The sequence below is a fragment of the Mastomys coucha genome, unplaced genomic scaffold (assembly GCF_008632895.1).
Source record: "Mastomys coucha isolate ucsf_1 unplaced genomic scaffold, UCSF_Mcou_1 pScaffold3, whole genome shotgun sequence".
Lineage (NCBI taxonomy): Eukaryota > Metazoa > Chordata > Mammalia > Rodentia > Muridae > Mastomys > Mastomys coucha.
In genome coordinates, this window is record NW_022196909.1 from 67,232,069 (window position 1) to 67,258,794 (window position 26,726).

The window sequence follows — 26,726 nt, forward strand, 5'->3', positions numbered from 1 at the left end:
GATAGCAAATAAATCTTCTTAAACCCTTCCCTACTATTAATGCAAAGGTACATTTCTTGGTGTTTGTTTTTTGTTTATTTTCCTCTGTCTTCTTTTTTATATTAATCAAAGCTTTCAGACAAATTATACTATAGTACAACAGATTGAGCCAAAGATATTATCTAAATTGAACCACATAATATGTATCACTCCAAATATTCAAATAATTTTACTGCAAGGTGAATGCCAAGATCATTTATTTTATTTTGTTTCTTTGTATTACATTTTTATTTAGTTAATTTATTGTGGAAGGGCAGGTCATCAGGTTTGGTGACAAGTGTCTTCACGTAAACTGAGCCATCTTGCTGGCCCTGTAATTTTTTTTAAGACCTTAATATAATTTTTTTCTTTGACTTTTATGGTTTTGATAGTTTTGAAGACCAAGACTCTGAAACAATTTTGAACTGTAGTTTCAGAGAGATAGATTATAAGTCCAAGGCTGTTCCTTAACCTTAAGTGAGTAGTTATTAAGTATCTTAAAACTTCACTGCTCCTTTATAATATATGATAGGAGGGAGGCTATAAATATTGAAAATCAGAAGACAAGAATGAATGCTGTCTTTGAAAGGACCAGCAAGTGATGAACACCACAGAGTCACTATATACCTAAGCTTGGCATCTAAAAATGATTCTTCCTGAGAATGATCCAGGGGTCCAGAAGGAATACCTAGAGAAAATATATAAAATGAGTTGGCATTACCTCAAGCTAGAAACCAATATCTAATAAGTGACTATTCATGGCAAAACACAGGGAGCAGTGTGAAGGGGCTCTTGTTTCATCATATTTGGAGCAAGTTTGAGGATGAAATAAAGAATAATTGCAACACATTACATTCTATTGGAAAAACTAGAATTTAGAAAGCTGTATAGTTACTGAAAGAGATAATGATGACTGGAGGGAGAGGTGGGACTCTTACTGAAGATGGCATTTGTCACTAATTTATATATCAGTCACTTATTTTGTTTTCTTTAATTCAAGAGATCTTAGTAGTTCTAACTTTAAACTGTAGTTGAGAATATTTGGACATAAGGTGTTGTGGGTAGAGAATTTGTGCTTATTGCCTTAAATCTTTGCTTTTATTAAATGAGATCTTGAAATCTATTGACATACTTTATGGAAAATACATAATCAATTTTGTGAATATTCCATTCATTCTCAATGTAATGCTCTCATTGCAATATACATTTTTAAATTTGAATTGTAAAATTATGTGCAGCCACATAAAATGAAAAAAATCACTTTTCTAACAATAGAAGAAGCCTAGGACAAATGTTCAGTTTGTGCTATAATTTAACAACTTTATTTGTGTTTAAGGCTCTGTCTACCATGCTGTTTTCCAGTTTTCAGCACAGAGCCTTCCTCCTGACCACCTCTTATTCATATGAGATATTCCATCTGCCTTCATCCCAGCAGTTACACCTACTTGCTAGACTATAGTGATGGTGTTTGCTGACTACTAACCTTTCCTCATAAAAGAATGGTACAGGGAAGTTACGGGACTCTCACCTTAGTATCCAGCTGCTCTGCCCAGCCATTTGTACATAATTCTTTCCTAGTTACAGGTGCCAGAGGACATAGGCTGGGGGAAGTTAACTGAGATGGGTTCCATTTATGTGGCTACAGAGAAGCCATCATGCATGCCTTCTATGCTGGATGAAACCTTTCAGTGCATCTGCTTTGTGGCCACTCTTAACAGCAGTAAATTTTTGTCTATGCATTGTAAGACTAAGACACTCATTGGTTCCCCAGAAAGAAACCTTGATGAATTCTAATTTGTCCATCATTGGAATCTTAGGAGAAAGGAATAGGTATTATTTACCAGGTATTCTCACAGCAACCATGTCTGAAACCATGTCTGAGTCATTAATAACCCCTAGTAGCCTTCTGAACATATGTACCAAACCAAGGTCATGGCAAGTGACGGCCACTGTGAGTGTGGGTGTGGAGCACAGGACAGGGATGGTATGTAGAGAGATTCCTCGAGCAGATACCAACACACGGATGTTGCTCTCAGCTTTGTCTGAGTTGACTTGAGAGGGATCTCTCAAGAACTGTGCAGACAGTAAATTACTTTGGGCCAAGCAAGGATCAACATCAGTTGTAAAGGTTAGTCAAGAAGAGGCAACCTGCAAAAGCAAGAGAGACAAGAAATAGTCAAGGAGACGAGAAAGAAATAGGTTCTGCAAGTTAGAGGAAGGATCAGGAGTCAAACATTTTACGAGTTTCAGAATGATAAAACTGAAATAATCAGTGGCCAGAGATTTTTCTCTTTTTCTCCTCTGTAGTGACAAATTATGAAATGAAGAGTCCCCTTATGCAGCAGGCCTGCCCAAGCATCGTCTGCCATGATGAGCCCTTAGTTAAACTGTTGTCAGCTCTCAGTCTGTTCTCTTTCAGAATTCTCAAGAAACATAAGAAATGTCATAAAGTTTTAAAAGACCAAAGTTCACTCCCCAGAAGGATGAAAATGACATTTTTTTCCCAGAATGACCATGTCAGCTGGACAGGTATAAATCTCACTGCTTTGTGTCTAAGCAGAAGGCATAACTATTTTGCTATATGCTGTTTTCTTCACATCATATTCGGTTCAACAAAAACAACAGAAAAAAAATAAGAAGAAAAGGGGAAAAAAAAAGAACGGGAGTGGGGTGGGGTGGGAAGCCTTTATCCACGCAGTTGCAATGAATAGACTTGATTGGGTTCTCACACAGCAGGCAGGTGATGGTCGTTGACTGTCTATTTCAGGATTAAACTTTCGACTGGCCACAGGTGTTTTTCCTTTTTTGGCTCTGCGGCCCTGCCATCATTAAGTTTGCCTGAGGCAGCAGACAGCTTCTGGAGACCAAAAGCTGGGGGGAGGCAGGGTGCGGAGACAATCCAGCTGACATTTTAAGCAGGAAACGCAACCATCTGAATGTAAAGGAGATAAACACGGTCTTTACACAGACTGTTCACTCTGGGGAAATTGAGGTAAAGGGGACAGGATTTGGAGCTGGGAAATGATGACTGGAGCAAGCATCTTTGAGATCACTCTACATCTCCTCCCTTCCAGGTTGGTAACCCCTTCTCAGTATCTAGAAATGGTGAAAAAGTGAAGGTACCACTCACGAGGGATGCTTTTTTTCTTTATCAAATTTAACATTTATTTAAAAATATTGACTTTGCCAAACAACAAAAATAGAAAAGAAGTGTTAATATATAACGACCTCATGAGGTTCTTCTATCCACTAATCTATTTCTAGGACTCTGGAGAGGAGAAAATGCTTACTGCCCTCCAGATCTGAACCCCCAACAGTTAGTCACCTAGTACTTGTTGCTCTGAATTTCTTTCATGAGGGGGCAAAGCTTAAAATAAAAATATAAGCTTGATATACAAAGTCTCCAGGAAAATGAATGTATGATCTTAAATTTACTTTAAAATACAAATGAAGAACAGGGTCATGTTTTCACTGTAAAGCTCTCACTGGGGCTGGAGAGAAGCAAATAGATTAGGAGGGTCATTAGTGTGCACAACAGCATCCTTGGGACGTTTATGAGCATATCAGGTCTACCCTTTGGTAACTGAAGATTGGATGTAGATTTTATTTCTGCATATGAAGGATCATAACTAGAAGAGGCAAATTATGTAAAATAAAATGAATACCATTGCTTACATAATTTCTAAACATAGCTTAAAAGTACAGATTACATAGACTTTTTTTTTAAAAAATGAGGATCTTGCAAAAATTAATCATTTCATTTGTTTGTCTTTCTTTTAGAATGCAGTACATGTACAATTTCCTAGTTATTAAAAACTGATTTGTAGGGCATGGGGGAAGAAGGGGGGAATAATTCTAAAAAATCAAAAGTTAATATTATTTAAAGTGGTCTTAAAACCTCAGGAGAGCCCAGGCATTTATTTTGTCATCAAAGTGTATTTTTAAGAAAAATCAGAAAAACATTATGCACTGTGACAAATCCATAGTTTTAGCAAGGGAAACAGTGTCTCAGAATAGAACTCGTCTTTTCAAAGAGCAGCCCAGCAAACGCAGCATTGCCAAAGTTAGAGCAGAGAGATTTGTCTTCCGGGCCCTTGGTATAGTCTGCTGGAAGGTCCTGTCTTAGTTATCACACAAAACTATCCATGTAGCTACAGAGAAAGAATAATTTCTTTTTCATCAAGTGAGCCACAGACATTCTGGCAGCCACTTAAAGATTACTACTGTCTGCTGTTGCTTTGGCTTCAACCTCCATCGAAGGCCCAGCGGGGGAAGCCATTTCTACACATACTACTGTATATGACAGCCTGTTTATATGTGTCAGGAAGATCTTCTTACTGATCCTTAGATGTATAAATTGAGTGTTGTCTGCCCAGACAGTTCTATAGGACTTACCCATTTGAAGAAGTCTGGGATAGGTTTCCTCAAGCTAGAGTTACTTAAGGCTGCCCTAAAGGAAGCCTGCCTGTTGATGAGTTGGGGATGTTTCAGACAAGCCTAGACTTGCATGTGAATCACTGCTCTTAGGAGCTGACTGTAGTTCACTCTGAGTTTCATCCCAGAATATGTGTGCTTGGCAACTAGATAGGAGAGGAGGATCAGATGGTTCAAACGGCCTTTGGAGTAGGCATCTGAACAAGCTTTAGCCTCCTGGGAGCTGAGCTCTTTTCTTCATGTTAATCTCTATGATTCTGTCAAGAATGGAACAAGACAGGTACTTTTCTTTTTTAATTCCAAAATTCAAATGTATTTACGAACCATAGACTTATAAAATCCAGTCCTCTTTGGGTGAGTTAATAAGAGAATTCAAGTGAAAGAATCCATGGTTAGAAATCAACTGTCCATTGTTGTTGCTAACACAGTACTAAAAGTTCCAAAGATATATTTCTATTCCTCTTTTCCCTTAGCAGTTTGACAGAGGGATGATCTTCATAATAGTAAGTTGTCAAGACTAAGAGAATAAAACTTGCATATAATGGACACATCTAACCATGTTAATTCAATAAGCCAGACTGAAGTCTGTGCTGTTCAAAGTGTGACCCTGGTTTGGGGGGGGGGGGGCGGGCGACAGGGAATGAGGAACCCAATGACACTACTTGCATCTGAGGCCTCAGCCTTTACCAGAGAAGACAGCAGCCACACTGATGGGTAGTTATCAGGACTTCTTTTAGGAGAAGGTCAGAACAGAATTGAGGAGGTAGAAACAGGAGCCATCAATGCCACTGGCAGTTAGGGGATGATTATAAGGGGCTAGATAAAATTTAGACCTTCCAAGATGGAGGAATTTGAGTATGTAGAGACTTGAAAACCCAAGAATGATGAAGTCAAAGGCTCACAGAGCTGGATGGGAAGATGACCACACTTTGAAAACAGAGAAGTTCATTTAGATTGTATTTTTACTCAGTTTATAACTTGAGTTGTTTAGAAAATGTGTCTGTTTGCAGGGATGTTTTCTAGCACTTGACACGCAAGGTTAATTAGTGCTGTGGCAGGAGAGCTATGGAAAGCCCAATCAATGATGCTAAAGACAGTTCAGTTACAAACTCCTTTTAGAAGTAAGTTTGTTGGTTAGGTGTAATGCTACATTGTCTAGGTTTTTTTTTTTTTTTTTTTTTTAAGTCTTTGGGCTTTTGGATTGTATCCCCAACATACATTCATACATTGCAGTAAATTTTGCCTGTCACTCTCTCATGTCCAATGGATTTGGCTAAGAATAACTTGTTGGACATAATAGAGTATTCTCAAAAAATTACGTGTGTAATTACATTTTTCTTGTTGGGGAAGGCATACATACCACAGCATGAGTGTATTAGTCAGAGAACAACTTGTGGAAGTAGGTACCCTCCTTCCATCACGTGGCTCCCAGGGATCAAAGTTGGAGCATCAGGCTTGGAGACCTGTGCCTTTATTTGCTGTCCCATAACAGAGTCATCTTTAACCTATATGCTCCACCCACTTTATCCCACCCCTGCTCAAAAGGGTGCTCTCAAATAACAGTGTTGGCTGGCAGAATAAGTGAGAAATGATAAACAATTACAGAAATATATTTTTAAATTGCTGTTTTGCTGTGAGCCATATGTGAATGCGTTAGTTCTAGCTTCCCTCCCAGTGACTCACAGTTGGTCCCAGCGCCTGCCTCTTCTTTAGGAGTTAGATGTTTATGTGTTTGCCCAGCTTAGCTTTCATGGTGAGCAGAAAGGGGCAGGCAGATAATGCCCTAGAAGTGCTACCAGTGCAGCATAACCACTGTGCTTCCTAGCCATGTCTCAGGGCAACATTTACAATTCTTGTGTTGTTTTTGTTGTTGTTGCTGACTCAATTTCATCGCACTTCTCCCCATTCTGTGTCTGTGGCCACTGTGATTTTTGGTGTTGTCTTAAACTCTAATAATGCTGACACCCTACAATTTCTTCTTACATTTTTTCAGTATCATTTTTATAGTATCCTATAAACTACCTCATTAATCAGATAGTGTAAAATCCAATTAGAGACATTAGAATCCAGAAATACAAGTGTTAAGGAATGTATTTCTTGATTGACAAGGAAGCCAAATAGACCCATCTATTTAGAATCTTAGCAACAATTAGCTGCCTTAGTTTCATTTATTGTGACATAAAAAATCTGGTTTATTGAGAGCTCTATTGAAGAAGATTTCTATGATATGCACCATGAGAAAATATCTTCAAACTAAAATGATTGTTTCGCTGTAATAAATTGAACCATATGTACACTGTGTTATTCAATCTTTTTTTCTTCAAGGCATAAATTGATATTAAAGAACGTTTAAGTCATAACACATGGTTATCCAGGCATGAACGAGGCAATAACCCATATAAGTTGCCAAGGTGAAGCCAAAGCATTTATTAGAGGTTTGTGTTGTTTTTGAAAAGTGCATGGTTGGATAAACACGGATTAGTGCTATTATGCTGCTACGATGACTCAAGTGTGTTTTCCCAGTGTCAGTAATTTTTATGTTTAAAAATCACTGGTGCAGTATATTAGCTATAATTTATGTTTATCATCTTGTGTACTCTAATAGGTTTCAACAAACCATTTAACACTTCAGCTTGTGCATATACATTACTTAATAGGTATTTATCTTAAAAAAGAGATACTTAACGGGACTTTCAAAGCTTTCAACTGCGTGCTGGGCGAGAATACTGCAGTGTGTCACATTAACTTTCTTTCTCCTGTTTGCAGTTAACTTTGAACAGTCTGGATAACTTGTGTCTTTGTTTGATGCACCTCAGACCAGCACAACAAGAGTCTGCTAATGTCCTTGTCAGCCACACCAAGTGTCCGCCCGTCACACTTCCTAATAGTGAGGCTGGAGCATATAGCCAGCACAGCTGAAAACATGAAAGAGGCTCACAGATCAGTTGCCACATTGGGGTGCCCTTTCAGAAAGGGCTGGTGGACTTCCTAGCATAGCTGTGTGAGTGAAGCTGTTCATGGCTGGTACGAGCTGGACTGTGCCTGAGGAGAGCAACTGAGAGAACTCTAGAGGTGAAAGTATGAGGGAGAGAGGCTTGGAGGGGATTCCTGGCTATGAAGAGGTTTACTGCAGCCACACAAGAGTGGGACTTCATTTATCATGGCACTATTGATTCTTCCGCATAGTGCTATGCTTATTGTTTCTGCTGCAATGATGGCCTATTTCTCTTTTGGATATTGTAGGTAGATGAATTACCAGAGTTTAGTCTCCCCATAAAGGAGATTGATCCATATTTAAAATGTACCAGAAGTTGGCAATGTGATAAACTTTTGTCTTTTTTCTTTTCTCCCACCAGTCACCTATGTTTTGGCCCTTTGAGGTACAATAGAGTTAGAGCAGAAATACTTGTGAATCTCTACATACTCCTCAAACAAATGGTGCCACTTTTTCATTTGTGAGGAGACTGCATGAGAGTTTGTTGGGAATACTGAAATTATTAATATACTGATCTGCGCAGTGGTAAATTTTTAAAAATGGACTCTGAATTCTCTGGAGTCAATCAAGCACACCAATTGGCTGAGTTAGCACAGAAAGGGTTTATTATTCTCCAGAGACAATCTGACCAGCATGGCTTATCTAGTGCTAGGCTCTGCCATCGTTCTGATTAAACATTTGTCCTTATACACACAGATAAGTGTAATCTCCACCCACCATCCAGAAAACTTCTCTTTGCCATAGACAGACAACTACAGAAAGCCAAAACCAATAAAAGCGCAGAACTGTGGAAGCCAGCCCCAGTGGATGCATCTACAAACATGCCCATACCTAAGGCTCAGGGAACATTGCAGAAAAGGACCCATAAAGACTGTCAGAGCCAGAGGATCAAGGAGTTTATTATGAAATTGTGTCTTCTAGGAATGTCAGAAGCTACATTCATAAAACCTCTCCAATGACTATCTAAATGTGACCTGAATCAGAATGACCAACTGAATGGAGAAATGTCTCAGCTCTACATAAAGAACAATAGGCAACCAAGGAAGTGGCCATACCCAGAAAAGAGTACACCAATTGGATGTCCAGTGTCCAGTGGTCAGCATCTCTGAAAACATAGATGCAGATAGCAGTATACAACTAAACATTTTATATTTAGGAACAAACATATATATATATATATATATATATATATATGATAATATATGCCAATATAACTTTATGATCTTTTTGGTATTAGCAACCTCCCATCAACTGGACAAAAAATGTTTATTAAACATTTCAAACTTTCCTACTTTTATGATACTCTTCAAATTGGATGTAAAAATATCATAGCTGATTCATATGAAAATGAATATGATTGTGTTCTTCGTGAAAAGAATTAGAAAGAAAAACTCATTAGCATTATGCACAAATAATACAGCTTCAAAAGAATCAAGAAGGATAACCATCTATGCTCATACTTCCAATGGACCTTTCTAGGATAATTAAGGATGATCCTTATGTTTGAGCTGTCTTATAGAGTAGTTAATAACCACATATACTAATCAGCACTTCATTATTTGATTAGTGAAACTGAAGAACTACTTTATTTTCTTGACTTTTAGGTTTTCCTGAGACAGTCTCTCATATATCTCATGCTGACCTTGGATATTCTATGTAGCCAAGAATGACCTTGGTTTATGATCGTCCCCCCTCGCCTCCCAAAAACTGGGGTTATAGATGTGCATCATGACTTAGAGATTAAAAGGTTTAATATCTTAGATTTTAATGGTAATAGCTACATGTGTCTAGTGACTACTATTTTGGATATTGAAGAGCTGTTTACATGTGGGAGCAGGGCCAGACAAAAGGAACAGAGCTGGATGTAACAGGAAGGTGTTACAACTACCCTCTTTCAGAGTCATTTTGGGGATGATCAGAAAGTGTGAGAATACAGGCATGGGAGCCATAAAGATTTTGAAATCTTAAAAGTAAGCATGCTCTGAAATTATAAAGTTATTTACAAATGAAAATTAATGCCAACATAGCAGTGATGGGGCTATATTATACACATCAGAAAACAGGATCTGTTTTGAAAGCTTACACTTAAAGAATGGAGAATATAGCTACTCAGGAAGTATTTAAGTGCTTAGATATCACCAATGATATTTTTAAAGAAATACCATTGTGTATCTGTGTACAGAAGCATGTGTATATGCTTGTGTGTGTCTGTGTGTGTGTGCACAGCAAGTGCTCTTAACCTCTGGTCCAACTCTAGGTTCAAGGATTTTCTTCCTTATTTTTTTTTCTTTAAGACATATTAAAGCATGCACGTATATTCATATGAAAACAAATTACATGGGAGAATAATGAGAGCCTACAGTGCTCTCAGCTTAGGAATTGGTACCCATCCTTGTTTATACAGAGAGAATTCTGCTTCCTTTTTTTCCATTACCAATGTGCCCCATCATCTCAGTCACAGCTTCACTCAGACACAGGTGTGTAGCCTGGTGTTTCATAGCTTACAGTGCCTGCTTCTTCCTTCCTGAAGTCAACTCTAGTCACAGAACCAAGGTCATATTGCTCCTCACATGAAGAACATGTTCTTTGGTGTCTGTGGAATGAATGTATATGATAACCTACAGTCTTATTTTGAAATTCTAATCATCAACATGAAGGTTTTGGAGATAAAACCCATAAGAAGTAAGTTATTCACAAAAGTGAAGTCCTCGAAATTGAAATTCTGCCTTTTAAATTATACAGAATAGATGCATCACATCTCTTCATTTTTTCTTTGTCTCTCTTTCCTCTATCCTCTCTCCTTTAGGTGCTAAATATCTGACGTTAAAAAGATATCTGTCTACACAGAAGGAGAAGGAGGATCCTCAGCAGATACTAAGTCTGTCATAACTTTGACCTTGAACTTTGAGCTTCTGGATCTAAACTACATGAAGGTTCTGTTTTACCCACCGTTATATGTCAGATCTAGGAGAGTTAAGAAAAAGAGCCTCTTGACATAAACATTGCTCATCTGCAGTACAAAATACATGTGTCTTTGCATGTATGGGTTCTTGTCTGTCAAATCTCAAAAGACACTATCTTCCATCTTTATTTTTAGCCCTAACAAAGCTGTGGTACCTTCTTTGCTGGCTCTTCATCTTTGTACACATTGTTCTGATGATTTCCTCTTCATTTGATTCAACCCCCTGTTGTCAGTGTGACACTGAATTCTTATTTTCCATTTACTTTTTTCCAAAGTGTAAGGAAGACCCACTTTTATTCTTTATATTCCCAGTACCCACAGTGACTGGTACCCAAAAAGCATTGACTTCCTTCAAGTTGACTGAATGCTCACACACTCATTTCTCATGCCTGGCTATGTCTAACGTAGCTTAAGTGGTCATGGTTCTGCTTCTACATGTAAATACCTGTCAAAAATATCCAATAGTGATGTCTTTAATCTGGGGGAAATTATTCTTTTAACTATTAGCTAAAATATATATTAATTAAATAATTTTAGCATATTAATAGAGAAGATTCTTATACTACCACTAACTCAATAATCTCAAAATAATAGACAGGTTTGAGGAACATTAATTTAAACAGATACGGTTGCTATTTAGTATTTTGAATAGTTGCTCTACTTTTCAGCATTTTAAAATATTGTAGACTATTTTCTTGTTCTATGAATGCATTTATTCAATTTTATGCATATGTAGTTTCTTTTCTTTTTCTTATTAAGCACTTCCAACCTTGTGTTGGTCTTGAGTATTAAAGAAAGAATGTCTGTCAAGATATTAACATGGTTTAAATGCAAAAATCTATTCTAAATGAGATAGTCAATATTCTATAGACCCAACTTTAACATTGTTATACATTTGGTCACTGCAGTTTACTTCCCTATATCTCCATATCTTTAAGCCAAAGTGAATAGACACAATTATGCTGTTTTAAGGCCTTTTTAGCTCTAAATTTCAGGACTTCTTTACATTTGACAAAATAAAAAATATGTATAATTGAGTAGTCTTTCATATGGATGTATTCACAGGGTTTCATGGCCATGATCTCTTATGTCAACTAGGAGAACATTTCAATCAGATAACAAAGCATTATAAATACATATGCCTATAATTAACATTTTATTTTAATAACAAAAATTTATAGTAAAAATTTGATCATCAATAGCAGGAGAGGACCTCAGCCCTGTGAAGGTTCTGTGCCCCAGTGTAGGGGAATGCGAGGGCCAGAAAGTGGGAGAGGGCGGGGTGGCAGGCATGGGGAAGTGGGAGGCAACAGGGGCTTGTTTTTGTTGTTTTTGTTTGTTTCTTTGTTTTTTGGAGGGGAAACTGGGAATGGAGAAATTTACATGTAAATAAAGAAAATAACTAATAAAAAAATAAAAAAAATTTCAAATGAACCCTAGATGTCATATTTATAGGCTTAAAGACATTTTGGTAGTCATAGTCTCATATGGTTTTCATGGTCAAATGTACTTATGGTAAAGTACAGAAAATACTACCAATCTGTACTGTCATTTGAAGTTTGAAAGTTTCTCAAACCATAAGTCCCCTGAGCAAATAGATACCATCTTTATTTTTACTTTCTCCTTGTCTTTATTTCTAATGGTTTATTTATTTATTGTTGATAACTTCACAGTCAGTGTGCCTGATACTTCATCTTGGGGAGTGGAGGTTCAGGTAAGACTGTCTTAGATCAGATAAGAAAAGCTATCCTCTAGGATTCATGGCCCACAGAGGGTCTTGATTGAACCTGCATGGTCAGAACATAGAGACATAGTACAGTATTTTCCCTCATAGCAATGATGGTGCCTAAAGCTAAGTTACAAAGCAAACCTGAGTCTAAGAGATTCCGGAAAGTGAGCAGATTTAGAATGGAGGAATTGGAGATGTAGCATGGAACTGATGATGGTGTCAGGCTGGTTCTTGTTCAGAAAAATCAGTGTTAGCCATCTGCAGCCAGGAAGTGTAAGGGTCAGCTCCCCAAGAGAATGTGGAGAAACTTCATCCATGAGAGCCTGGGCATAAAATGGAGTCGGCATTGTCTGAATGCATTTCTTATTCATATCTGAGAGGCAGTTTTGAAATGATATCTCAGTTACAAGCAAGCAAATGAAAATGCCTTGAACGTTGCATGTTCTGTAAGTCAGATGAAAATCAAGAACTCAGAAACAAATTCAGAACCTGTTCTGTATCTCCATGAAAAGCAGGGAGGGTCCAGAGACTTTGGGATATTTTTGGTATGTAGCATATTCTTGACTGTGAGAGGCAGAATAAGAGGTTTATGTGAACTTAAAGATGGGTTTTAGGACACTGATTTGTAAATATATAGATTAAGTTTCTCAGTAAAGCTAGGTTAGGCACCAAGGATGAAAGCCTCAAATGAGATTGCTGATGCAAAACTGTCTTGCAAAAGAGAAGAGTGTAATTTACTAGTATGAATTTACCTCTAGCTCCAACTCTTCCTATTATTATAGGTAATTTCTGAAGGCATTCTAACAGGTAATCAAGAATCTTCAGGTCAATAGCTTTGATGAGCTGTCTCTGAGTTTGGGGGTTGACTCCCCTGATGTCATCTGGTATGTGTCTCAGTTTTAACTTCTGCAGCAATGGTCAGCACATGGGAGTCTGGAGCCTCATAAGGAGGTCTACGTATGTTTTTAGATACCTTTCAGTGATGGGGTACTGTCTCTGTGACCTTAGGGGAACTGTCATTAAGACCACCAAGCATCAGTTTCCTCATCTATAAAATACAGAGATTAATGTGTATTTACTCCCAATGCAATGTGCCAAATATGTTTCCAAGATGGAAAATTTGTGTTTTTCTGGATTAATGACTACACCCTAGAATAACAAACACTCTGTAAAAATCGATTGAATGAATAGATGTTCCATACAGAACCTAGACAGTAAAGAAAAACCACTGATACTCTTTCTTGCACTTAGAAGGCTCAGCTCCACATAGAAGTTATTCTTATATGAAATATTGTTAAAAATCTATGCATTGTGGCATTCAAACTGACTGTCAAATGCTGTCAATGAGAGCCACCTGCAGGACATAGGGGTTGGGGGTGGGTGATATAATACACTAGTCACAGAGGGTTAGGCACACTGCCTTGAACAGAATTTTTTCATTTTCAGGCTTTCAAAACTCTTCATTATTCACTGTGGAATTGTGATCTTCTAGAATGAGACTAAGATAGATGGCACAAGCCTATGTGAGCAGAGGACCCTTTTGTCATTGACTGTTACATCATACTAGGAAACCTTCTTGGGAAATATGGACCTAATCATGAGTCGTAGAATAGACATAGCAAAAGATTTACTTTTATAGGGCAGTAAAATGCTTTTTTTCAGGACAGGTGAGATTTTCAGGGATGAGATGTGGAATTCTCATAACCCAAGACAGCCATTGGGGAGATTTCATTCCAATGAAGCAGTTAGATGAGTGAAAACAAATGAACATAAATAAGTATATAATAACACCTTGGGAGAATTAAACATCTCTCCACTTAACAGCTGTCACAGAGATAATCATAGCAACTAGATTGATTGTGGAAGACAAAACTGTAAGTTTAAAAAGGAAGCAGCTGAGTTTGCTTATATCGCCTGCAAAGGGACTACTTTTCTTTGGCAGATTGATATTGCACAAAGGTTTGAAGTTTCATTAAAGACGTATGGCTAGATGGCAATGTGGTGTGTTACGGAGCCTGTGTGTATAATCAGATAACACACTGTATCACACTATCAGGAAATGCTATGGTGTTCATGCACCCTGCATCATGCTCTCCCTTGAATGGCTTCTTTACACAAAGAAGCGGTTTGACATTGTGTTAAGTCTGTAACAATAAACATCATCAGCACATTTATTATAAAATGACAGGTGGATGAATGTCCATTGGAATTTTCTTCTCCAATTTTATAATTTTATAACTCTTTAGTGTGTTGTAACTTTGAAAAGTAGCTGCTTTTACATCCTAATAAAGTCTTTGTATGTATAATGAAAGAATTAAAAAATAAAAAAATGAAACATGAACAACCAAACAAGAAAATGAAAATTGAAGTTACCCATGTCAAGGGGCAGTCACACCTGCAGACAGTGCATTCTTCCTCCCTGGTAAACTTCCTGCTGAAAACAGGTCACAGTTAACAGCTGGAGCGACTTGGAGAGGTTTAAATTTTTTTTTAAACAATTAGTTTTATGTTCTTTTAAATAATTGCTTCATTATATTTGGTACATCTGTGCAGGGGTCTGATGATGACATTTGGTAAATTTCCAAATAGCTGGAAAACTGGGGAATACCAGTTAAGCAATCGCAAAAGCCACCTGTCAGTTTTGAAGAGGCTTTCTCAGTGTAAAAGAGAAATTCAACAAAAGAACTGATCCTGTTCCTTAAAGAAATGGCTGTGTTTCAGATGAGGATATCAGAGCCTGTGTTTCCTTTAAGAAGGTAGGCTTTAGCTAGTTCAGATGAGACTAACAAAAAATAAGAGAAGGTTTAGAAAAGAAGACTGTGTGGAAAGGCATACAACCTGGGGATATTCATTCAAGCCAAAGGAGGCAGAGGGGAGACATAACTACTTACCAGAGGCTGAAATGACGTTCCAGGCAGGAGAGGGATGTACATTAGCCACAGTAGAAAAAGGACAGTGTGGAGGAAAGAGCTGAGCCCACTTTACTTAATATTAAGAACAATTTTTAAAAACAACTATTCAAAGAATGCAGTTGCCTGCCATTGGAGTCTAGGGCTTACAGTTATGGAATAGATAGAAGATCCTTAGCAATGGCTGGAAATCCCTTTTAAAGATTTTGTACGGAGATTATAGGTGGTAAGATGTCTCTCTGGTTTTAAGTGATTATGTGATTCTCTGCTTGCTCTAATAACATGTTTTGATTCAGAAGCAAATATATGTCAAGAGGTTGACATATTCTTTATGTTGCATAGGAAATATTTTCTAGGAATAAATAAGGAAGCAAATGGAAGAAAAGAGAGAAACAAAACATTCTTGTGACATATGTGAGACCCTAGGTGCACCATCTCAACAAACGATTATTCTTGACTTTAAATGAACCAATAAAGTCTTTCTTTGCACTCCTATGTCGCTGGGACTTTAACACAGGGTCACATGTATGTTAAATAAGCAATCTACCACTGAATTTGACACTTGACATCAATTCTAATAAACTCCATCTTTCTACTCTTTTTCATATTAGGTATCTTTAGTGTTGTTTATTAGTTTGTTTGAAACAACCATCTTTATGCCCCATCAATCATCCTTACTTTTTAGAGTGGCTCTTTATTTATTTTCTTTTTAAAAGTTTTAGATATGATTATTTTATGTGAGTGTTTTACTTGCATGTATGTCTGTATACCCTGTGCATGCATGATGTGCAAGAGGGTCAGAAAAGTGTGTTGGATCCTTTAGAACTATAGTTACAGATGGCTGTAACTCACCAAATGGGTGATGAGAATTGAATTTGGATGCTGAGAATTGAAAACAGGACTCTTGGAAGAGCAGCCCATGGCTTTAACCACTAAGCCATGTTGCTAGACCTGGGTAACTTTTTACATACAATTAAATGCTTTATTTAATTTTTTATTAGATTTTTTTTATTTATATCTCAAATTTTATCCCCTTTCCTGGTTTCCCCTCTGGAAAAAAAAAATCCTATTGCCTCCTCCCTCCCCTGCTCACCAACCCATCCTCTCCCTCTTCCTGGCCCTGGCATTCCCCTACACTGGGGCATAGAACCTTCACAGGACCAAGTGCCTCTCCTCCCATTGATGACCAACTAGGCCATCCTTGGCTACATATGCAGCTGGAGCCATGAGTCCCACCATGTGTATGTACTCTTTGGTTGGTGGTTTAGTCCCTGGGAGCTCTGGGGGAGCTGGTTAGTCCATATTGTTGTTCCTCCTATGGGGCTACAAACACTTTCAGCTTCTTTGGACCTTTCTCTAGCTCCTTTATTGGGGACCCTGTGCTCAGTCCAATGGATGGCTGTGAGCCTCCACTTCTGAGTTAATGAGGCACTGGCAGAGCCTCTCAGGAGACAGTTATATCAGGCTCCTGTCAGCCAGCACTTGCTGGAGGCATCCACAATAGTGTCTGGGTTTGGTGAATGTGTATGGGCAGGATCCCCTGGTGGGGCAATCTCTGGATTATCCTTCCTTCAGTATATGTTCCACACTTTGTCTCTACAAATCCTTCCATGGGTATTTTGTTCTTCCTTCTAAGAAGAATTGAAGTATCCACACTTCAGTCTTCCTTTTTCCTAAGTTTCTTCTGGTTTGTGGATTGTATCTTGGGTGTTCTGAGCTTTTGGGCTAATATTCACTTATCAGTGAGTGCATATTATGTGTATTCTTTTGTGATTGGGTTACCTCACTCAGGATGATATCCTCCAGATCCATCCGTTTCCCTAAGAATTTCATAAATTCATTGTTTTTAATAGCTGAGTAGTACTGCACTGTGTAAATGTACCACATTTTCTGTATCCATTCCTCTGTTGAGGGACATCTGGGTTGTTTCCAGCTTCTGGCTATTATAAATAAGGCTGCTATGAACATAGTGGAGCATGTGTCCTTATTACATGTTGGAGCATCTTCTGGGTATATGCCCAGGAGTGGTATAGCTGGGTCCCCTGGTAGTGCTATGTACAATTTCCTGAGGAACCGCAGACTGTTCTAAATAAGGTATTATCAGCCCTAGTAGAAGTAATTCTGGTACACAATTATTTTCATTGCGGCCTTGACAATTACTTTAATACATCAGCAACAGCAATGGGCACCTAATCATGATACCTAATTATGCCAAATTATTATATATATATATATATACATATATATATATATATATGTATATATATATATATATATATGAACAACATTTCACTTATCACTCTCCAACTCATTCAAACATAGGATGAAGAGATGCCATCTTCACATGCTTGCCTCATCTTTGCAGTCTGAATAGATGCTGGTAATTTGAGCCTGAGAAACTGTGCTACATGACATCCTTGACAATGTGGTCTGGACTTGAGTTTTCTCAGATTTCAGTTAAGTACATGTGAGTGTGGCTGGGTCTGAAGATGGAAGATGATAGTCTTCTCTTCCTAGCATCAGCAATCCATGCTTATTTACTTAAACAAATCAATCAACCAATCAATCAATCAACCAACCAACAAATAAATAAAAACATCCTGCTTTCCTTTTGCTGAGCATGAGCAAATTATTCTTCCCCAAACAACAGATAACTCAAGAAGTACATATTACACAGAGCACTGGGCTGTCTCCTGTCATTCCCATGTGTTCTTTTTTGTCTACCATCTGTTTGCTGCCCTCCTCCATGACTTGCTCCCATCCCTCTGATCTGCTCTCTCCTTTCTTTCTGTCTTCCCTTCTTTCCTCTGGGAACAGAGAAATGTGTGAAGAGTACAAAATACTTCTGGGTTTTGGTGAACCATCATAACATAGCCCTTCTCAATTCAGTTCCCTAGGAGCAGATCCTGAGACAAGGATTGTTACACTAGGCAATGTATCAGGATGTTCTTCCTTGGAGGTAAAGGAAAGAAGCAGGGAGTACCAGTGTAAGGAACAAGCAATAAGGTGACCAGTCCCAAGGGCTGCTTACAGGCCTCTGTGTGACACCCCACAGTGGCTGAGTCATTAGTTCTCATGCCAGCAGATATCAGGGGACTGGCAATCTGCCAGGCCAAGAGACAGAAATTAAATATTTCCCAGTTGGTACAACAGCAGGGAACAGGAGCTACAAGGACCTTGGATGAAGCATAAACCTATCCCCTGTGTAGTCCATAAATGCATGGGGCATGCTACATGGTTGTTTAGTTAATATTGTCTACTTTACAACAAGAATACATTTCTGTTTGAGACATGTGAAACAAATGTCTAATAAAATTCCTTTCCACTCTAAAGATGGGGCTGTTGCTGACTGAGGCTGAAACCAGGGACAACCCAGGCCTCTGTGGCTAAAACAAAACATAGTGGTTACAAGATATGGTGTCTACAACTCTAAGCTTTTCAAAATTTCTAAGTGAATTATCTCATAAGGCTTTTGAAAGATTTTTTTCAGAATGTCTGCATCATTGAATATCTAAATTTGACCTGTGTATCACAGTTGGGGAGCCCTGAGTATCATAAAGGGCCAACCCATGTTTGAGAGCTAAATTGGATACTTGAATAATCCAAGTGCAGTTTTCAACATTACCTATGAGCTGGTTAGATGGGCAGGCCTGCCTTTGAATCTATGACCAAACTCTGCCATTTAATAGCAGGTTTGTGTGTACCTTAGTTTTGGAGAACCATGAAGGTATACATGCTGGAATACATGCTGGATCTTGCTGGAATACACTGAGAGTAGCCTAAAAATGCCTGCCAGTTTTGGGTCATTCAACTGCAGACATGGAGTAGTAATTAAGAATTGTGGTTAGTCACAATTTCAAGAACAATAACAGACTAAAGCATTCATTTTTTGAGCAGGTAGAGCAGAATGTGCTCAAGTTAATCATCCATTTAATTACAAACAAATAAATAAACATAATAATTGTACCTTGAGCTAGCTCAACAAGAAGAAGCGGTTGTGTGGAAGGCCTCTGATCTGAGTTTTGCTCCCGTATTAGGATAGAATCAACTCTGGAGAGCTGTTTGTTGATCTCCATATGCTCTCCATGCTACAAGTACCAGGCCACATAGGCACAAAACAAATAAATAAATTTAAATTTAAAAATTAAAACCAATAATGGATGTGCTTTCCTCAAAGTATTCAACTATAGACCTAACTGGGTGTCTGGAAGTCCACACCATGAGAGGGAGCCCATACCTCACATTGACAAGGTGGCCAGGAACCAGAGGTTGTATAGCTCATACACATAGGCTAGAACCAAATATACTAAAAAAAAAAAAAAATGTGTGGAGATCAATGAAATGATTCTTAATGATATTTTGCTATACTCATACTCAGATCAGAGCCTAACCAAATTAACACCAGAGAGGTTTCATCCAGCAACTGAGAGGAACAGATGCAGAGACCCACAACCAAGTATTAATTAGAGCTTAGGAGAGGAAGGATCATATGAGCCAGAGGGGTTGAAGACACAAGGAGAACACAGCTCACGGAATCAACCAAACAGGACTCACTGGGGCTTATAGACACTGAAGTGACAATCATGGAATCTGGATGGGTCTGAGCTAGGTCATTTACATTCATTATGGTTTGTGTAGCTTGCTGTTCTTGTGGGATTCCTAACAGTGGGAGTAGGGGTTATCTCTGACTCCTTTTGTCTACTTTTGGGACCCTTTTCCTTCTACTGGGTTGCCTAATCCAGCCTTGATATGAGGGTTTATGTTTAGTCTTATTGTAACTTGATATGACATGTTTGGTTGATATCCCTGGGAGGCCTGCTCTTTTCTGAAGGGAAATGGAGAAGCAGTGACTGGGAAGATTTGATGGAGGGAAACTTTGGGTTAGATATAATATGTGAAAGGGTAATAATAACAATAATAATAATAATAATAATAATAATAATAATGATATAACAATAATAAAAGTAATAGTAATAATACCAACAATAACAAACTTGGGTGTATTAAGAACTTCACTACTACTGTTACCTGCCCTTTCTGGGTTCTCTTGTGGCAAGTTAGCTGAAAGATTCTTAAAGAAGCCATTTCATAGCTTCTACTAAAACCTTCTAAATACCACTTTTATGGGTTATAGAGAGGAGAAAACCAAACTGAGCTTTGACTGCCAAGTAGAAAAGGAATAAATCATTTTCATTTGATGATGATCAAGGCATCAATCTTCCTAAATTAAATTGAATTCCCTCTAACACTTGGGGAGTACAAAACACACTTGAGAAAAATATCCCATGGAAAACACAGCCTGTAAGAGGCACCATCTCTACTGTAAAGCTACCTCCTTAAGAATATACACAACTTTTGATCCAGCTTAGGGCTGCCAATCAAGTTGTAGATCTTCAGTGTGTAATATTTGGCAAGATTCACTGGAACTCTGAAGGCCTGAGGGCACCCACAGATTCCATGTGATTCTTTTCAAAATGCCAACTTTTTTTTTTAAAGATCCAAATATGTGTGAGAGCTATAAATTCTTCTGTGGTAAGTGTCATGCTGTCCCTTTGGGAGATTCTCCTGGGCATAGATAATTACTTCTATCTGGAGAATAATGATTCAGAACATTTTTGATTCGTATCTCCATTCTTCTGGCAGATCTCTGGCATGAATCACATGCAAATGAATGAAATGTTTTCCAAAACTTACTAAACAGCTATACTCTTCCGAGACTCCAGAATATATGGAAGATGGTTGAGATAGGATATTTCTACTTCATTCCTTCTTATCTTATAAGAATATAGAAAAACTGGATGAACCAGCCTTAGTCTTCTATTGTGGTAAATTTTTAACCCAATTTATCCAATAAATGAATTCCCAACTCAATTAATTGATGTACAAGCTACTGGACTAGATTGGGCAGAAGTACCACGACACTACTCTATTCTCATCTATTAAATCCCATATGACTTGCGATTTCTCCAAGCCACGTGCTTCAGCTCCATCTTCCTTCCACCTCATCCTCCTCTGTCTTCTTCCTCTGTCCTCTTCTCCAGTCTCCTCCCCTTCTCCCCAAACTTTTCAGCTCCACCTTCCCTCCTGCTGCCCAATCATCGGCCTTAGCCTTTATTTGAAAAGTTAAGGTGGGGAGAAGGTTCCCAAGGCACTTGTATGCATGATTTACTCCTGCAGTGCTTTCCAGGGGAGTAGGATTAGCATCACAATACAAGACCAGGGCTACCCACAAACTCTTCCAATGTAATATAAGAGGTACTTTTATTCAATTGACAATCCTTTCTTGTCCTTTTATTAATGCCAGTTAGGACTAAAGAGATGTCTCTGTAGTTAAACATACTTACTCTTTTTTTTTTTTTATTGAGTACCCAGGTTTGGTTCCCAGCACCCACATCAGGTGGCTCCTAAATGCCTGCAACTCCAGTTCCAGGGGATCTGACAATTTCTACTACCCCCACAGTCACCTACATAAATATGGTACCCATACAGACACACATAGATTTTTAAAAATGTCTTATAAAAATTTTTAAGTAGTAGCCCTTGAACAGCTTTAGAGGGTGCCAAAAATATCATGTTAAAAAGTTAATGAAAGAAATAGACATTCACACCATCTTTAAGTTGGGTAAAATGCTACAAGATTTAGAACCAAAACTCTTCATATACTGAGAAGTCTGAAGTGTTAGCCAAGTCACCACGACTTCTTTAAGCAGGTGGTCTTCAGGTTTTTCAATTTCCCTGAAGCAGAAGAGGTGGCTGCATAGGAAAGAGTTCTTATTTCAGGAGCATGTGGATCCTAACTCAGATCCAGGACCCATGGAGTGAAGCCAGGTGTGGCTACCACATACAGAATCTCTGGGCAAGGACAGGAAAAGGGGGTTTCTGGGAGCTTTCTAGCTGCCAGCTTAGCATCATCTTCACTGAGAGACTGTCTCAAAAGTAAAGTGCCAGGAATCCTACTTGGTCATCTGCTGGCTCAGGTCCACACACTCTCCAAACATTGCATATCCTATACTGAAAACACAAATGAACACAAACATGAAAGTGATACGTAATTATATAATCAGTCTAATTTATCTAGGAAGATAAGAAGAGCAACAAGAAACTACTCATGGACTAAACACATTTGAACCATTGTAACAGTAATAATGACCATCTATCCCAATTTATCAGAGTCTAATCTGAACAACCTGTGTGTTAGTTCTCAAGGAGTGAAAGCTCAAGAAGATCTTGACTAAGACAGATTCCATATTTCACTGACTCAAGAGAACATGAAAAGAACACGCAGGAGGTCATGTTGAAAGGAAGCTAGTTCCTGTTGAGATGATAAGAGCAGACGGCTGCCTTTGGATGAAGATTCATGAAGTGAGTGTTTTCACTGCATGCTGAGTTAGGAGCACCATAGCATTATCTTTTTTTAAAAGTAGTTTCTTCTCAGAGTCTATATAAAAATGGATTTGATGTTTAGATTTCCATCTCAAAGAAAGAACATATATTAATATCTTGAATCTGAATATGTGCACAGACATACAATTCTGTTACTTTGATATTTGTCATTTTGCCTTGAACCACTTGACTCTTGAATCTTATTTTCTTAGCAAGCAAGTCAGGAAATAAAGACCATGAGGTTTTTAACAAATTAATGAGCAAATAGAAGGTAAAACCCAGAACCTGGTCCAATTTGTCCCTCGAGTTCAGTTTAGGAAGTATTGCAAACATCCATTGGTTTCTCACATTTCTTTTGAGCACATAGTCTGAGAAGCTGACCTGGGAAATTTTCCTTCAAGCAGTTTACAGCAGCTCCTGCTAGAGATAACTTAGAAAGGCATCTGAATAGTATAGATACTGTGTGGAAAGCCTGCCCCTGTGCCTGCTTTATCTTGTTTTTTTGGGGGGGGAGGGGAGCGGGGAGTCATCCATAGCACATCTTTTACTATAGGAATTGTCAAGGGGTACCATGCATGAGATCATCTGAAAAAATAATAGCTCTGTTTAAATATTTGTGCTTGTGTTGTTTCCGATGACTTTTGAGTAAGGTCACGCTGGCTGTGAGCAGTGTGCATTGTTTATACAGAGGTCAGATATCTGAACCCTACTTGACTTGAACTAGTGAAACTTCCATTATCATTTTCATTGATCCGGAGAGGCAAGCAGAAATGGAACCCAAACGACTATCTCCAACAACAAGGAATCTTTAAATGTGCGTCATTTGGCAGTGGCATTATCTTAAGACGATTATCCAGTGTATAAATGTTTATTGCTTTGCTCTAAGATGCACACTGTAAGATTAACAATCAGAGTGGTTTTTGTATAAATGCAATATTTCTGCTATTGTGTTTGTGGAATTCAGCTAGATAATAATTGATTCCATGACAGGGATTGGCTAATTTGCCAACAGTATAGTATAAAACACATTTATACAGTCAATTACACCCAAGTGCATGGCCTATTTGCTTTATAATTTCATAAACTTGCCAGCAATTTAAATAAAAAAGTTCCATTAAATTATCATATCATGTGATAGAATGATATTGCCAAGTATATTAAACCATGTGTGTTCAGCCAGAATTAATTAAATATTATTACTTTTTTCTTATTAACACATTGAACTTACCCTTCCTACTCTCTACTCGAAATAGAAGCCTATTAGTGAACAAAGTAAACTTAAGGGCAAAGTTTAAACATTTTCCTGAGGGTGTTTCATTAAGAACCCTGGTTCCTTTGTTTAAACATTTGCTCTTGGTAAATGTACTTGTATTGTGAAAATATTTTATGTTCTTAGATATGAATCCTGGAAAGTTGAAAAAAATCCCTTTATTTGGGTATCCAAAGGGGAGCATTTTGTCTTCAGCTAAGGATGTCATGATTGAAATTACAGCTGCATTATCCACATTATTCTTTGATGATTTTGTTATTTGTGACTGTAAATCTGTCTAATTTTAGTAAAGGAAATATACAAGGCTGGAAAACTTAGCACCTCAAAAGTGAGTCAAATGCAATACTTTCAACCAGAGAAAGTACCTTCTCTCTATGAAATAGATTAACTGGCCTCCCCAAGGGAGTTAGGGTTCAATAAATCTACTGTGAACAGTAAGATTCAAACTCTTATTAAATATGGCTCTTGTTTTATTTTATTAAAAGCAAAACATAGAGGTGAACTTTTCTGAGGCTCATAGTAATTATTTTAACTAGATACACTTACACACACACACACACACACACACACATACACAAAGCATGTACACACTTAGACACATACTCACATGGACATGCACTCACTCTGACTTTTCTTTATTTTTACTCTTGTACTTTATACCTGTCATCATTTACTAATTTATTCATGCTTCTCCAATTCAGAGTCGTCAGGTTTTTTGTGTTGTTGTTTTTGTTTTGTTTTGCTTTATTATTCTTGCTTAATAATAATGTTTATCTAAATATTGTATGATATTTGCCTCATTTTATAATTACAAAGTTTTTCTTAGAGAGACTTTTACTGAAAATACAAAGCATATGTAATGAGAAGACTGTTGTTATCAATAGAGAAATGGAACTTAGCTATAGTGATACAGATGGCTCTTGAGATGGGCACAAGTCTGGAAGATGTTTAACAGAAAATTAGGAGGACCTACCATGAGTTACCCATTTCATAAATACTTGGCCTTTGTCTCCCCAACAAAGCATTTCAAGTCTTACACTGAGTCAGCCCTTGGGAATTCATGCTACCTCTGCCCTGAGCAGCTTCCCATTATAGAGTTGACTCTTCTTGCTCTTGGGAACAGAATATCATGTGGTCCCTGGAAGGCCTTAGAAGTCCCCATAACTTCCTTTGATGGAGACAGACCTCATTCCCAGAAAAGCTCAGCACAGGTGGGGATGTTTCTAAAATATACTAAGATAAAGGAGAAAAGCAAGTGTTGTGACATGTCATATCAGGAGTCACCACACGAAGAATAAACATTTGCCAATTTTTTGCAAAATTGTTGAGAGTTGAAGAAACCTTAAACCATACAGATGTTTACTAAATCCATGAAAATGCTTTTGTAACTGATGACCTGAGATTAGCAATAGCAAGGAATTGGCTTATTCTTTTCATTTATACCTTAAAAAATATCTTCCTATATTAATTCACCATCTTTTATACAATTCCATTTATTTATTACCAAATCACTGGTCTTTTTATTCATTTAAATATTAATATAAATATGAATATTTATGGTGTGGTGGGGGTATCCTGTCTTTATGGCTTTCTAGTATTCCGCTGTGTAGTTTTAAACACTTTGACCAAATTTCTTTCTATTAGGAAGTAGAAAGAATGTTTTTTGTTTCCCAGCATCTTAAACATCTTTCTGCATTAATTTTTGCCTTCTCCTCTAATTATTTCCTTAGGAGTAACTCTCATATGTGGAGTTTGCAAGTGAAAGGTTATTCGCATTTGTGAGTTAATACCAAATTGCCCTCTGGATGGATCATGACAATTCACACCCCCACAAGTAGCACATGAGAACCAGTTATCAACATCATCAATTTCTTCATCATTTTCCTGTCTTAATCACCAGAAAGGTGTGAAAAAAAGTACACTTAAATGCAAACATTTATAATTACCAGCACTTCCCATAATAAGATGGTGCTTAGAGTTGGATAAGCACAACTTTAACAGCAGTGTGTCCACATTCAGGAGAAAAAAATGGAAATATTTAATTATCATAGTCAAGAGAACTTACCCTGAATAACACTGCACAGGAGTCTTTAAGAGATAGACTATTTTAACTTGCTTCCTGGGTCCTTCATTAAACACAGTGTAACTTATTCTATGTAGGTAACTGTGATTTATGTAATTGCTTGCCTCGGGTCTGAGTCAACCAGAATTCTCCTTGTCTGTAGTGAGATAAAAAGGATAAGGAGACTCTGCTAAGAGAATTCAAATTGGAGAGGCATCATTTACCTTTTAAATACTCACAAAGAACTCACTCAACTTCAATATTGATGAAAACCTTCTCACACTTCTGGAGCCCTTACCTTAGAAGTTCTATTGGCAGTGGTCTGGAAACGTCTCAGACATGAGGGAAACTGTCTCACTCTGAGAAGATGACATTAATGCCAAATTTGAAAATATGAAGATTTTCCTCATTTGAGTGAGTGGTGTTTTTGAATAAGGCAAAATCTATAATCTTAGTAAATATTATACACTATTATTAAAGAAGCAAAAAGGAATTGTGCTAGAGTTAATTAAGGCTTTAAGAAATGGCTGCTTTTATTGGCAAAAATTTTTTTTTGTTGCAACAAGAAAACTAAAAATTAAGAGGATGGTTGGCAGCAATATTGATATGCTAATGGATAAACATGCTAATTTAGAAAAACTAATCAGCAAAGACATTACTAATGGAAATGTACAGGAAAATGGCTAATGCTGTATGCAAACCTGGTATCCACAAAATTAAGAGGAAACTGGTTTTGTTTTCATAATCATAACATTCAAGTCACATATTTTACAGGCTTTGCTATAGAAGATATTGACAAACTCACTAGACACTTTGGGAGTGAATCCACACAGACATACATCCACATATGTAAATAGTACTGTTTAAGGGTAGAAATTCAGATCAATATTTATCCAAATGGAGGCGAAGGCTCCCATTCCCTCAGTCTGTTTGGCTCTAAATCTACTTTCTGGGAAAAGAGGAA